The 16,190-nt window shown below is 49.7% G+C and overlaps 1 protein-coding gene across 1 annotated transcript in view; it reads left to right on the forward strand.

The window, feature by feature from the left end:
* Nucleotides 1-16,190, forward strand: part of PIPOX (pipecolic acid and sarcosine oxidase) — a 340,310-nt gene that overhangs the window by 286,755 nt on the left and 37,365 nt on the right. The gene's annotated exons all lie outside the window — the stretch shown is intronic.

The following is a 16,190-nucleotide window of genomic DNA, read 5'->3' on the forward strand; positions in this document are numbered from 1 at the left end:
TTCCCGTTTTGCGTTGTAACTAAATTCAAGATGACAGGATGAACTGAAGTGGCACGTTTAGGAATACATACCAAACTCCAATTTGGGGATCCAGAAATAAGTAGAGTATAATACTCAAGAGGATAATAATAATGGTCTTATGCGTGATTCCTAGAAATCCTGCAGATGTTGTATTCTGTTGGCGATAAATGTGCAATTCTTATTTGGGTCTCAATCTGTGATGCTTTGTCAGTACACCGGGCTGGACAGCTAAGATAGTATCCCACAGTTCTTCTCAGATTAATGTCTACTGACTGTTGAGATATGGGCAGTTTAAGAAGCTAGCCAGTGGGGTCAATCCCACACTCCAGCCCTGAAAAAGCTAACCACTTTTTCCTGTAAAGTATCCTTAGGTCGGGGGCGGCCCTAGAGAGTGCACGGCGGAATGGCTGGCTCTTGAGGCAGCTCCGCTGGTCAGGTTTGATCTTTGGCTAAAAAGGCCGGAATGCGGATCCGTCATTGACTGACACGAGCGTGTGAGTGCATCGGAAGACATTGGGCATAGGATGCGGGCATTCTGAGACCGGTCGCACTCCGTTCAAGATCTATAAAGCCTCTTTGAGGGTGTCCCGCGTAGCGACGGGAGAGCGGCATAAGATGGCGGCGCCCTACAATGCGGCCACTCCGCTGCCGATCCAGCTCCCAACCGAATAGAAGGGTGTTCCATGATCAACTCCTGGTTCTGACGGGGCGGATCCACGGTAGAGCAGCTGACAATTTGGCCTTCAACTACGCGCAGTGAGTATATATGCCAGGCGCGTGTGATTGCAGAGTGGAGGAAAGAACGGAATATCAGCACAAAATGGTGGCCCAAATTAACGGTGAAACTGTTCCCGCCGATCTCCGCTATTAAACAGCGTAATCTGCCAGTGCAGGGCGGCCCAGGAACCATGTGGAAGTACAAGCTGGGATGCAGTTAGGCAGATGGGCCCGTCTAATGTGTAGATCCTCGCTATACATACCAATGTCACCTACTTTGCTCTGGGAGGTATGCGGACTGCTGAAGGAATGTCTCTGGCGTGACTTATTTAAAAAACGAAGCTGAGAGGTGGGGCGTCACCAGGACTAGTACCGTCCGTCCCTCACCAGAACTGTGGGACGCGGAGTGTGCTGTTCCCCCTGTGATTATATGGTGGATGCTGCTGTTTCCACATATGTAGCGTGGAGTCAGAGGAAACCAAGATTGCCAAATGGCCGTACCCAACCTACCGGACTACGCTTTGTGGCCTAGGGATGGTGGTTCGCTGGGATGCACGTGTAGCATTGGGGCATTGTTGCATGTGTACACCCTGTGACCTACTGATAGTGAGCTACAGTTCCTACTGGATGTTGGGTGCAACTGTGGTGGGGGTCTAAGCCAGTGGTACTACGATATAGGCTATGACTACCATCTGTTATCATCGGAGTGCAGTACTGTGTGACGCATCTTATTGCGAGACCTCTTTGGGCAGCGCCGAGGGCTGGGGGAACAGGAAGCCACATAGTGAAGCATAGGGCAAACTGCCTCCCCATCGGTGGTGATAAAAAGCATCAGGTGTCGTCGTCTCTGGGGCTAACTACTGTCATCATGGGAAAGCCGGACAAACAGCAGTCAAAACTCTCATTTGAGGCGAAGCGCCACACCAAGGGTGCAACGGTGCTCTCGGATACCGAATTGGAAGGGGGAAATGAGACGAGCAACGCAATGGAACATGTCCTCAAGGCGATACAACAAAGCTTACAGGACATCAATGGCAAGCTGGATTCCCTCGCGCATCGTGTTGACAATATGTCAGCAAAACTAGATAAGCAAGTGGAGCGACTGGATGAGGCCGAGAGACGTATCACCACTGTGGAGGACGAATCACAAACCACAACTCGAAAATGCACGGATATGGAGAAAGTGGTGAAGGTTCTTAAAAACAAGGTGGAGGACTTGGAGGCGAGGTCCCGTCGCAATAACATCAGAATCGCGGGAATTCCAGAATCCACAAATACGGGACGGATGGAGACCTATGTGGAGGATATGCTTCAAGAGGTGTTTGGTGCTAATCACTTCTCAATGGTCCTCATAGTGAAATGCGCACATAGGTCCCTGGCTCCAAGACCCCCGCCAGTCGCCACGCCGAGACCTATAGTGGCCCGGATCCTGAATTACAGGGATCGTGATGCCATATTGCACATGGCACGTGACAAGCAGCAGATAACCTATCAGGGTAATGCATTGGCGTTCTATCCGGACTTTACCATGACGGTTCAACTAGCACGTAAGGAATTCAATCCGGCAAAGAAGAAACTGAGAGAATTGGGAGTGAAATACGCAATGCTTTATCCTGCTCGGCTGAAGGTGACTCAAGATGGCCGCTCTACGGTTCTCCACTCTCCAAAGGCAGCGCAAGATTTTATTAAGAAATTGATTGGCCAATGCTGGGAGCAAAAGCAAGCCGGACAGAACCACGATTCTGAATGAGAACAATCCTCATACAATTCACAAGATGGCGTGAAAGGAAGATGCGATGTAGGCGATAGGGCCAGTTTGCGCCATGGTTGTATATGCTGGTCGGCCTGTACACGGCATGGTCGTCAACTGCAAGGTCTGTATGATTCTGCAGCCCACCTAAAGGACTCTCAGGATTTTGCAAAAATGGAACAGTTGAGGTTGAGTGGTCAGCGACTAAACAATATACTCATGTTAGTGTACAGAGACGCTGCAGGCACTGGAGGGCCATGTGCATGCCATGTGCATTTTGCACTGTTCTTTGCGGTGATCATGGCTAGGATGTTTCTATGTTTTTGGAGTAGGTTGCTCAGCCTCTGAATCCCTGCTGGGACTGGTCGCTAATCTCTTTAGAGCACAAAAAAAAAAAAGCTACGAACTGTATCAGTCTAGGCAGATGGTTACGAATCTTTACTCTAGAGCATATAACTTTCAGATATATATAGTGATGTGGCATTATCGTGCCATTTGACAAACTATTGGAAAGAATCAGATCTGCATGCATAACGTATACCTGACCGCATCCACTTTAATGGATGGAGTTGTGTGTACTTGGTGGTACCCCCAGGTGGGCGATCCCCACAAAGTGGTTTTGTTATGTTGTTTACTGCACTAGGGGTTTGTCTTTGGCATGGTTGGGGTGCTGAAGTGGGTGGGGGGGGGCAGGGTTGGAAACTGTTATACAGACTGTTGTACTTGAGAAACATCGCGGATATCCAGATGTACTGTCACATGATTGTAGTTGCCAGTTTTTCACTAAGTAACACAAGATGTACAAGAAGATGAAATTACACCTGTTTTGGGATACAACTCGCTCTTTAATAATGTCCGAAAATAGGCTACGGCCCGCTCATTTAAATATGATTACTTGGAATGTCAGAGGGCTCAACAACCCGAAAAAAAACAGGCAAATATTTGCTTACCTAGACAGACTACGCATTGACATAGCATTTCTTCAGGAAACGCATATTGCTCCTAGTTCTACTAATCACATTGGGCGCAAATGGGCGGAAGCAATATATAGGTCTTCATACTCCTCTTACTCCAGAGGGGTCATCATTTTGATTAAAAATGGGACACAACTTCAAGTAGACAGTACGTTACAGGATGAACTAGGGCGCTATGTCATTATCACAGGGCGACTACGTGGTCAGCGTATAGTGTTCATCAACACTTATGGCCCAAACGTGGACAACCCAGACTTTTATCATGCAATTTGGTGTAAGATAACTGACCTGTCGGGCATGGCTATATTCTGGGGGGGAGACTTTAATGTTGCAATGTGTGATAGCCTAGACAGATCAAATGCATCTAAAGAGCCACATCGGAGGGCAGTGGAGGTATTGCACAATATTATGAGTGAAGCACGTCTCCATGACATTTGGAGAACTCGCAATCCAGGTAGAAGGGAGGCCACACACACCACAGCGGCTCATAATAGCTGGTCTCGTATAGACTACTGGTTGGGAACTAGTGAGGTACTCTTGTGGACGTGAGCTGTGAGTCATTTGCCCAGAACATTCTCTGACCACAATCCAGTGTTGCTATCTATTAACATACCACACTATACACCGCCCCCTTACATTTGGAGGTTTAACTCGAAAGCGCTGTTGGACTCAGTGTACACTGATACTATCAGTAAAGCGATAACTGAATATTTTGAGTTTAATAAACCCAATACAGAGGATCGTGGCTTACTCTGGGAAGCTTTTAAAGCGACAATCATGGGAGTATGTATTAGCACTAGCGCTGGTATTTTAAAGGACATACGTCAACAGCTTAGCATAAGGGAGAGCACCCTAAAAACACTAGAGCAGGAGTACGAAAGAACACAAGATGTAAAAATATTAGGTGACATTCGGGTTGTGATGTCGGAATATCAAACATATACAGAGGAAGAACTGAAATATGTTACGAAACGCCCGATAGCGCGGTCCTACGGGGAGGGGGCTAGGCCAGGAAAGGTATTGGCATCCAAGGTCGTCCGCCACAGACAGTCCTAGTTATCAGAGATATGCAGGGGGAGTTACAGCAAGATGCGCAGGGGATATTACGTGAATTTATGAGAACATATGGGGAATTGTACACTGCGCGAAATACAGCCACACCGTCTGAGGTCATGGACTACTTGGAGGATGTGGCGATAGCTTGGCTATCTGATACCCATAGGGAATATCTGTCCTCGCCCATCACAGTGGAAGAGGTCATGGAAATTATTAAATCACTGCCTAATGGAAAAGCACCAGGCCCTGACGGGTTCACCTGCGAATTTTATAAGGCTTTTGCAGATCAACTGGCGCCTCATCTGGTTGAGATGTACGGTGATGCACACGACCAGCAATTGCTACCACCCACGTTGAGAGAAGCGGTGCTTGTCGTACTTTTAAAACCAAATAAAGATCCAGAATGTTGCGAATCATACAGACCGCTGTCTCTCATAAATGTAGATACTAAAATATTAGCCAAACTCCTGGCCACCAGACTACAACCCTTAATGACCAGACTGGTATTGCCGGATCAGTCTGGATTTATCCCATGGCCATGTCTGAACTGATGTGGCGTAGTGGGCAAAAGAACGATGGATTTAACCCAGATCTCTTGACTGGGGGAGAATGTCTGCATTGTCAGCATTCCGTCCATCATTTGTTTGTTGTAACGCTTTTCGCCCTAAGTGGGATGGGCATTCCCAGATGTGGGACCCGTGCTCACTACGCCACTGGAGTCAAGCTATCCTGGCTGATGACGGCTGATAGCCAGATACCGGTCCTAGGATGCTTGATTCCGGTCCAGGGAAGACATGGCTTGGCAGTTCGGGCTGGACTGTTCCCACGAGGCACAGGGTCAAGACTGATTTGCATATGGCCATGTTTAAACTGGGGTGGTGTAGTGGGCAAAAGAACGATGGATTTAACCCAGATCTCTTGACTGGGGGAGAATGTATGCATTGTCAGCATTCCGTCCATCATTTGTTTGTTGTAACGCTTTTCGCCCTAAGTGGGATGGGCATTCCCAGAGGTGGGACCCGTGCTCACTACGCCACTGGAGTCAAGCTATCCTGGCTGATGACGGCTGATAGCCAGAAACCGGTCCTAGGATGCTTGATTCCGGTCCAGGGAAGACATGGCTTGGCAGTTCGGGCTGGACTGTTCCCATGAGGCACAGGGTCAAGACTGATTTGCATATGGCCATGTCTAAACTGGGGTGGTGTAGTGGGCAAAAGAACGATGGATTTAACCCAGATCTCTTGACTGGGGGAGAATGTATGCATTGTCAGCATTCCGTCCATCATTTGTTTGTTGTAACGCTTTTCGCCCTAAGTGGGATGGGCATTCCCAGACGTGGGACCCGTGCTCACTACGCCACTGGAGTCAAGCTATCCTGGCTGATGACGGCTGATAGCCAGAAACCGGTCCTAGGATGCTTGATTCCGGTCCAGGGAAGACATGGCTTGGCAGTTCGGGCTGGACTGTTCCCATGAGGCACAGGGTCAAGACTGATTTGCATATGGCCATGTCTAAACTGGGGTGGTGTAGTGGGCAAAAGAACGATGGATTTAACCCAGATCTCTTGACTGGGGGAGAATGTATGCATTGTCAGCATTCCGTCCATCATTTGTTTGTTGTAACGCTTTTCGCCCTAAGTGGGATGGGCATTCCCAGACGTGGGACCCATGCTCACTACGCCACTGGAGTCAAGCTATCCTGGCTGATGACGGCTGATAGCCAGAAACCGGTCCTAGGATGCTTGATTCCGGTCCAGGGAAGACATGGCTTGGCAGTTCGGGCTGGACTGTTCCCATGAGGCACAGGGTCAAGACTGATTTGCATATGGCCATGTCTAAACTGGGGTGGTGTAGTGGGCAAAAGAACAATGGATTTAACCCAGATCTCTTGACTGGGGGAGAATGTATGCATTGTCAGCATTCCGTCCATCATTTGTTTGTTGTAACGCTTTTCGCCCTAAGTGGGATGGGCATTCCCAGACGTGGGACCCGTGCTCACTACGCCACTGGAGTCAAGCTATCCTGGCTGATGACGGCTGATAGCCAGAAACCGGTCCTAGGATGCTTGATTCCGGTCCAGGGAAGACATGGCTTGGCAGTTCGGGCTGGACTGTTCCCATGAGGCACAGGGTCAAGACTGATTTGCATATGGCCATGTCTAAACTGGGGTGGTGTAGTGGGCAAAAGAACGATGGATTTAACCCAGATCTCTTGACTGGGGGAGAATGTCTGCATTGTCAGCATTCCGTCCATCATTTGTTTGTTGTAACGCTTTTCGCCCTAAGTGGGATGGGCATTCCCAGATGTGGGACCCGTGCTCACTACGCCACTGGAGTCAAGCTATCCTGGCTGATGACGGCTGATAGCCAGATACCGGTCCTAGGATGCTTGATTCCGGTCCAGGGAAGACATGGCTTGGCAGTTCGGGCTGGACTGTTCCCACGAGGCACAGGGTCAAGACTGATTTGCATATGGCCATGTTTAAACTGGGGTGGTGTAGTGGGCAAAAGAACGATGGATTTAACCCAGATCTCTTGACTGGGGGAGAATGTATGCATTGTCAGCATTCCGTCCATCATTTGTTTGTTGTAACGCTTTTCGCCCTAAGTGGGATGGGCATTCCCAGAGGTGGGACCCGTGCTCACTACGCCACTGGAGTCAAGCTATCCTGGCTGATGACGGCTGATAGCCAGAAACCGGTCCTAGGATGCTCGATTCCGGTCCAGGGAAGACATGGCTTGGCAGTTCGGGCTGGACTGTTCCCATGAGGCACAGGGTCAAGACTGATTTGCATATGGCCATGTCTAAACTGGGGTGGTGTAGTGGGCAAAAGAACGATGGATTTAACCCAGATCTCTTGACTGGGGGAGAATGTATGCATTGTCAGCATTCCGTCCATCATTTGTTTGTTGTAACGCTTTTCGCCCTAAGTGGGATGGGCATTCCCAGAGGTGGGACCCGTGCTCACTACGCCACTGGAGTCAAGCTATCCTGGCTGATGACGGCTGATAGCCAGAAACCGGTCCTAGGATGCTTGATTCCGGTCCAGGGAAGACATGGCTTGGCAGTTCGGGCTGGACTGTTCCCATGAGGCACAGGGTCAAGACTGATTTGCATATGGCCATGTCTAAACTGGGGTGGTGTAGTGGGCAAAAGAACGATGGATTTAACCCAGATCTCTTGACTGGGGGAGAATGTATGCATTGTCAGCATTCCGTCCATCATTTGTTTGTTGTAACGCTTTTCGCCCTAAGTGGGATGGGCATTCCCAGACGTGGGACCCGTGCTCACTACGCCACTGGAGTCAAGCTATCCTGGCTGATGACGGCTGATAGCCAGAAACCGGTCCTAGGATGCTTGATTCCGGTCCAGGGAAGACATGGCTTGGCAGTTCGGGCTGGACTGTTCCCATGAGGCACAGGGTCAAGACTGATTTGCATATGGCCATGTCTAAACTGGGGTGGTGTAGTGGGCAAAAGAACGATGGATTTAACCCAGATCTCTTGACTGGGGGAGAATGTATGCATTGTCAGCATTCCGTCCATCATTTGTTTGTTGTAACGCTTTTCGCCCTAAGTGGGATGGGCATTCCCAGACGTGGGACCCATGCTCACTACGCCACTGGAGTCAAGCTATCCTGGCTGATGACGGCTGATAGCCAGAAACCGGTCCTAGGATGCTTGATTCCGGTCCAGGGAAGACATGGCTTGGCAGTTCGGGCTGGACTGTTCCCATGAGGCACAGGGTCAAGACTGATTTGCATATGGCCATGTCTAAACTGGGGTGGTGTAGTGGGCAAAAGAACAATGGATTTAACCCAGATCTCTTGACTGGGGGAGAATGTATGCATTGTCAGCATTCCGTCCATCATTTGTTTGTTGTAACGCTTTTCGCCCTAAGTGGGATGGGCATTCCCAGACGTGGGACCCGTGCTCACTACGCCACTGGAGTCAAGCTATCCTGGCTGATGACGGCTGATAGCCAGAAACCGGTCCTAGGATGCTTGATTCCGGTCCAGGGAAGACATGGCTTGGCAGTTCGGGCTGGACTGTTCCCATGAGGCACAGGGTCAAGACTGATTTGCATATGGCCATGTCTAAACTGGGGTGGTGTAGTGGGCAAAAGAACGATGGATTTAACCCAGATCTCTTGACTGGGGGAGAATGTATGCATTGTCAGCATTCCGTCCACCATTTGTTTGTTGTAACGCTTTTCGCCCTAAGTGGGATGGGCATTCCCAGACGTGGGACCCGTGCTCACTACGCCACTGGAGTCAAGCTATCCTGGCTGATGATGGCTGATAGCCAGAAACCGGTCCTAGGATGCTTGATTCCGGTCCAGGGAAGACATGGCTTGGCAGTTCGGGCTGGACTGTTCCCATGAGGCACAGGGTCAAGACTGATTTGCATATGGCCATGTCTAAACTGGGGTGGTGTAGTGGGCAAAAGAACGATGGATTTCTCCCAGATCTCTTGACTGGGGGAGAATGTATGCATTGTCAGCATTCCGTCCATCATTTGTTTGTTGTAAATGCTTGTAAGATAAGGCAGGGACATCATTATTCGGCACTCCAATTTCCGCAGCGTCCTTTACATATATCTCTTTACGCGGATGACATGATGCTATATGTGCGTGATCCGGAGAAAAATTTGGCCCCTCTGCTGATGGAATATATCCGTTTTGGTCGCCATTCAGGGCTTCAAATTAACTGGCCCAAATCCCTCATTATACAGTTAACGGACTCAACGCTTCCGCACCAAACCGAATTCCCTCTAGAATGGCAAACAGACCCAGTTAAGTATCTGGGAGTCTGGTATCACTGGGACCCAGAGGTTGTGATTCATACTAACTATGGCAGGGCGATTGATGCCATGGAGGACAAAATAGGAAGATGGATACAAATGCCCTTAACGTTAGCTGATCGTCTGGCGATTGTTAAAATGGTCGTCTTACCTAAATTCTTATATCTTTTTAATAACATCCCGATCTCTCCCCCACCAGTGATTTTTAAACGACTGTCAGCAACGGTAATACGACTGATATGGGCAGGTAAGCAGGCCCGTATTAAACTGCACACACTTACATTACCATACTCACGTGGTGGTTTTACAGTCCCGGACTTCTTGCTTTACTTTTTGTGTGCCCAAGCGCAGTTTGCACACTATTGGTATCATACTGTCCCGTATGTCACACATGTAGCCATTGAAGAAGGTGACGCGCTCCCTATACCATTATCGGCTATCATTTGTCATCGTAGGCCCCCTCTTCATAATCGCGATATAAACACTATAGACACGACAAATGCTGCCTTGCATAAAATGGGGAAATTAGCAGGCAAACTCCCGATATATGCTCCGGCACTTCCACTATCACACCACCTAGAACTGTCCGTCACTCAAAAAGAGGTGGGCCTGAAATTGCTGAAAATGGTAGGCATAGATAAAATGGGGGATCTTTACCACAATGGTGTTTTTAGGGCACCCAACAACCTTACATATATCAGTAACCAAACGCTGCTGTTTCGATTCACATATTATAGACTGCAAAACGCAATCAAGTCACTATATCCCTCTTATCCTGCAGAACCGTCACAGCTGTCAGCATTACAGTGGATGCTTACTACGCCTAGTAATGCGCACATGGTATCTAAATTATACGTTAAATTGCAGGAGGATATAGCTGACACAACGGCTCATGCGATGGTGAAGTGGTATGAAGTTTTAGAGATCCCACTTACGGAGGAGGAATGGGTCACGACATGTGCTCTCACTGGCATACTTATGCCAAACGGCAATTTGCGTATGGTGCACTATAAATACCTACACCAAACATACTATACACCAGCCAGGTTATGTGCATATGGTCTACGTACTGATGCGAAATGTAAACGCTGTAAAGCAGATGAGGCTGACTTTATACATCTTGCATGGTCCTGCGCGGCAGTGAATGAGTACTGGATAAACGTTATGAGGTAGTTGGGGAAAATGGTGGACGCAAGTATTGAATGTACCATTCGCACCTGCTTATTGGGCCTGGTTCCAGATGTACGAGCCCATAAGCGCAAATTCTGTGTAATTGCTCTGTTGCTAGCAGGCGAGCAACACCCATTGGACTCACAGGGCTTCAGCCCCCCCCCGTCGTGTGTGGCAGCCCGGGATGAGAGAGCTTCCCGGCGCACACACAGCCGCACCCGAGCACTTCACAGGTCTTTAAAAGACCATTTGCATGTTAATGAGGCCTCGCTGTTGTTTCACCCCTTCTAAGAGCCCCTGCAGTTCCACTCTGCCTATGGCTTAAAAGATTCAGCCCCCCCCCCGGAATTTTTTCTTAGCCCCCCCCCCCCGAAATTTGGCTCTAGTTGCGCCTCTGGTTGCTAGCAAAGCGTAGAGTCTCGTTGTGCTGGGATAGTAAAGTGACTCCAAAGATTAAACAGTGGCTCCAGGATCTGATATATTGTAGGGATGCTTTACAAACATACACGGAGGAACTGCCCACTGGAGCCAAACCAAGAGACTATTGGTCGTACTTGATTGACTATTTACAAGCAAACCAAATGGATTAGTTGTGCATTGTGCATGTTAATTACTGGTAACTTGTCGACTATGCATTTACTGGATGATGCATTTACTGGATGATGGATGTTGTTGTGCTACAGTCTGGGTGTTTATTTCCTTGGTTTATATATTGTATAATTTTGAAATGCCAATAAAAAAAAAGTATCCTTAGCTCACTGTTGGTAACTTGGCTTTACCAGCAAGGCTATACTTTTGGGCAACGTTTGTGTAATGCATGTCACTCATTTATATACATGAATTCAGGGCCCAAACGAAGTTCAGAATGATAATTTAAAAATGTGGAGCAAAAGAATCAACATTAAATGTATTATTTATCACCAAAGCTGTTCCAGAAACAAAAGGCATACCTAATCAGTTGTTCTATAAATGGAGGAAAGGTGAAATGGATACAAATAATTGCTGAACCCGTATGCAAACCAGCGAGCTAGTATCAAGTAAATTATTAAAGAGTTGAAAATGTAATGATAACCTGCGAAGATGATGTGAGGTGTCAGGTATAAAGCTGTCAATCTCACTTTAAATTTCCCAGCCGTCCCAAGCAAAGTGCAGACACAGACAAGGGATCTGCCTGTCTGCCTTTTGGTGCAAGGAAGGGCCTTGGGCCAGAACTACTGTTCCACTGAAATTTATAAGGTTTGGCTTAATAATCAACAAGCAGCCCACACTGTCAATGTCCACAATCACACTCAGACCTAGGTGACCCAAACACACACATAGCAATCACATGACACACAGACCCAACCTCAAACTACAGGATGCTCATTCCAATGCTTGCTCATTTACACTTGCACTGCTGTACTCCAGGCACCAGATATCGCAGACCTCATCCCCTCTCGCAAGCTTGATACCCTCTTCATCACAGAAATGTGGTTCACCCCCCACATCCTCACACATCCTAGATATTCTCTTTCCCACAGGCTACATCATTCATTGTGTGAACTGAGCAAATAAGAAAGGAGGAGGTGTCACTGTCCTTCATAAGTCCTCGAGGTCCTGCATGCTAGGCAAGAAAGTAACACTCTAAGGGGCTACTGACATGCCATTTTCCACTATCTGCAAGCCAGACCACCACCTTCCATCACATCTACAGGCACCCCGGGCAGAACAAGGGCTTTATTGATGAATTCTCAGATATCTTCACCAGCCCGTCAACCCAACATACCCACACCACTCTCTTGGGTGACTTACACTCCCAGGCAACACCAGCTAATAAAAAAAACAAGAGACACTATCCTCAACCTCATCGACATATTCAACCTGCTACAGCATGTCACACAACCAACACATTTCAAAGGTCAAATCCTTTACCTTGTCTTCTCAACATCACCAACAATCCAATGCAAAGCACCCATACCCCTAGACAGGACTGACCATTTTACCCACTCTTCCTGATCAGAATCTTACCAACAAACCAAGGTCTACCCAAAGAGAATACCAAACCTTCATATCCTTCTAATACTTGTCCATAGACAACCTAATGCTTGAACTCATCTTTCACTCAATCAATCAATCAGGGAATTGTGAAGTGCGCTACTCACCCATAAGGGTCCCAAGGCACTGTGGGGGGAAGGTACAGCTCCGGTCAGTCGAAGAGCCAGGTCTTTAGGGTCCTCCTGAAGATGTGAAGAGTTTGGGTGTGTCTGATGTTGATCGGGAGCTTGTTCCAGGTTTTTGCTGCGATCTAGGAGAAGGCTCTTCCACCCGTTCTAGCTCTGCGGATGCACTTGGTTTCGGCGAGGTCAAGGTCGGCGGATCAGAGATTTTTCTTGGGTACGTGGAAGGAGATTCTTTCATTGAGATATTGAGGTCCGGTGTTGCAGAGACATTTGTAGGCATGGGTGAGTATCTTGAAGGTTCCTCTCTTCTCGAGGGGGAACCAGTGGAGGTCTCGTAGGTGTTGGGTGATGTGTTCATGTCGGGGGATGCCAGGTGTTCTGTATGGGCTGGAGCTTGCAGAAGAGACATTTTTTGATCACGACGTAGAGGGCGTTTCCGTAGTCAAGTCTGTTGGTTATGAGTGCGTGGGTGACGGTCTTTCTGGATTTGGGGGAGATCCATTTGGAGGTCTTGAGAAGGATGCGGAAGGTGTTGAAGCAGGTGGAGGCGACGGCGTTGATCTGTCAGGTCATGGTGAGGGAGGAGTTGAGTATGATGTTGAAGTTCCAGGCATGGTCTGTGGGGGGGCTGCCGAGGGTGGTGAGCCACCAGGTGCTGTCTCATGCATAGGGGGAGGGTCCGAGGATGAGGACTTTTGTCTTCTCCGAATTAAGCTTCAGGCAGCTGCTGCTCATCCAGGATGTGATGTCCTTCATTCCTTCCTGGAAGCTGAGTCTGGTGGTGAGGGTGTCCTTGGTGATGGAGAGGATGAGCTGGGTGTCGGCGTAGGATACTATGCTGAGTCCGTGCTTTCTGACTATGGTGGCAAGGGGGGCCATGTAGATGTTGAAGAGCTTGGGGCTGAGCTATGATCCTCGGGGTACTCTGCAGTTGATCTCTGTGGGTTCGGAGAGGAAGGGCGGGAGTCTGCTTTTTGGGGTTCTGTCGCTGAGGTAGGAGCAGAGTCAGTCGAGGGCGGTTCCCTGTATGCCGGTGTTGTGGAGTCTGGCGGTGAGAGTGCGGTGGGAGACGGTATTGAAGGCTGCAAAGAGGTTGAGTAGGATCAGGGCCGTGGTGTGGCCTATGTCTAGGAGGGTGTGGATGGCGAGCAGGGCGGGCTTGGTGCTGTGGTTGCTGCGTAATCCAGATTGGGAGGGGTCTAGGTTGGAGTTCGCTTTGATAAATTTCGGTAGTTGGACGTCGTTGACTTTGGCCGCGAAAGGGAGGAGAGAGATGGGTCGGTAGTTCTTGAGGTCCGTTGGATCTGCTGAGGGCTTCTTGAGGTGGGGCTTGACTTCTGCATGTTCCCGCCGTTGGGGAATGTGCCAGCTTCGAAGGTGGCATTGATGGTGCGTCGTAGCTAAGGTGCAATGGTGGCGGCGGCTCTGTGGAAGATGTGAGGGGGTCAGGGGTCCATCTGGGCTCCTGAGTGAATGCCTTTCATTGTCGATGCGGTGTTTTCGGTATGGCCGGGGTCCAGGTGGAGATGGTGGGCTGGTTGCCGTTGCTGGGGGCAGAAGTGGATTTGGTGTTCGGCATCAGTTCATTACAGTCGTCATAGAGGGATCTTATTTTCAGGTGGAAGTAGGCGCCGAGTTTGTTGCAGAGGTCTAGGGAGGGTGTGATGTCTGTTTCATCGCTGAGGGGTTTGGTGAATTCCTGAATGATGTTGAAGAGTTCCTTGGCGGTGCTGGCATTAGCTTGGATTTTGTTTCGGATGAAGCTCCTTTTGGTGGATCTGATGAGTAGTTGGTATTCCGTCATGGTGTTCTTGTATGTTCTTCCGGAGTTTTGCTGTTTCTCCAATTCTTCTCGAGGCGTCTGCAGGTGCGTCTGGCTTCTTGGAGGTCGGTGGTTATCCAGGTGGCCCTCCTGGGGCGCTGTCTGTCGGGGTTGCGAAGGGGCGCGAGCTTGTCTGTGCAGATGGTGATCCATCTGTGAAGTCTTGTGGCTGCGGAGTTGGCGTTGGTTGAGGTGGGCGGGCATCACGGTTGAGGGTGGAGTTGAGATGCTCCTTGGTGACCTTGCTCCAGTTTCTTCGCGGAAGGCATGGTGGAGGATTGGGGGCGGTGGGTTTGTCGACATGGAAGTGTACGCAGTGGTGGTCCATCCAGGGGGGTTGAGTGGTGTGGCTGAAGTGGATGTTGTTACCTCCTGCAAAGATCGGGTCGAGGGTGTATCCTGCCTTGAGGGTAGGGCTGGTGATGAGTTGTTTCAGTCTGAGGTTGGCGAGGTTTTCCAGGAGGGTGGTGGAGTTGGGGTCGCTGAGGTTTTCGAGGTGGAAGTTGAGGTCTCCGATGAGTATGTAGTACAAGGAGGCGATGACGTGGGGTGCGATGAGGTCGGCCATGGTGGTGGTGATAGCGGTTTGAGGTCCGGGTGGTCTGTAGGCGGGGGTGCCACGTAGGGTCATTCGGGGGCTAGTCTGGATCTGGAAATTGAGGTGTTTGTGGTGGACGGGGGGTTGACCGTACGCAGGTGGTGAGTCAAAGGGAGCTCTTGTGTGCGATGGCAAGTCCTCCTCCTGGGCGGTTGGGGCAGTCCTTCCTCTGGATCTTGTATCCGTTGGGTATGGCGGTGGCAAAGTCGGAGACAGAGGTGGAGTTGGTCCATGTTTCCATGAATTGGGCGATGTCTGGCGAGAGGGTTTCGAGGAGGTCCCAGATCTCTACAGCATGACTGTTCAGGTAGCTTATGTTGAGGAGGATGCACCTCAGGGCTTGGGGTGTGCTGGCGTCCGGCGTGGGGGCGGTGGCCTTGGGGTTGCAGAGGATGGTGAAGGTTTGTCAGCAGGAGAACTGGCCATGGGTGGTGTTCGGCGTTGACAGCTGGCTGTTGTTGTTCCTTCGGGGGTGTAGTGCGAGGAGGGCAGCTGAGTCGTAGCGGTGTGGCTGGAGAACCAGGGTCCCTGGCGCTGGTCGCGGGCTGGCGCAGACGGGCTGTCCTTTGGTGTGCCAGCGGTACACCGGCTTTGTGCGGCCGCCAGTAAAAAGGAAAGGGCGAGGGAAGCACAGCTGGGAGGTGGGAGCAGGAACCGGCAGGGGGCAGGGGCCGCGGGGGCTCCAGCGGCAGGAAAGTGACAACAAAAAATGGGCACGGAGGAGAAAAACGAAGGGCACAGGTAAAGAGACAATACAATGAAAGGCTAAAAATTGAAAGGCACAATAACAGAAAAACAAAACAAAAGGCAGACAAATAGCAGGAAGATGGGCACGGAGAACAAAACGAAGGGCACAGGTAAAGAGACAATACAATGAAAGGCAGAAAATTGAAAGGCACAATAACAGAAGAACAAAAAAAACGAGAGACAAAAACCAGTAAAACCTCCACAGACACGAAGACAGACGCCAGCGGACCAGCAGAAGAGCAAGGCTCTCCCACTGAACCACCACGGATGAGACGCAGGCAGGAGCCTGTTGGTGGAGGAGGGCCTTGAACACCTACCTTCACGGAGAGGTGTAGGGGCAACGGCACCTATCTAAGTAATTTCAAAACTTAAAAA

The sequence above is a fragment of the Triturus cristatus genome, chromosome 3_2, assembly GCF_964204655.1.
Source record: "Triturus cristatus chromosome 3_2, aTriCri1.1, whole genome shotgun sequence".
In the NCBI taxonomy this organism is placed as follows: domain Eukaryota; kingdom Metazoa; phylum Chordata; class Amphibia; order Caudata; family Salamandridae; genus Triturus; species Triturus cristatus.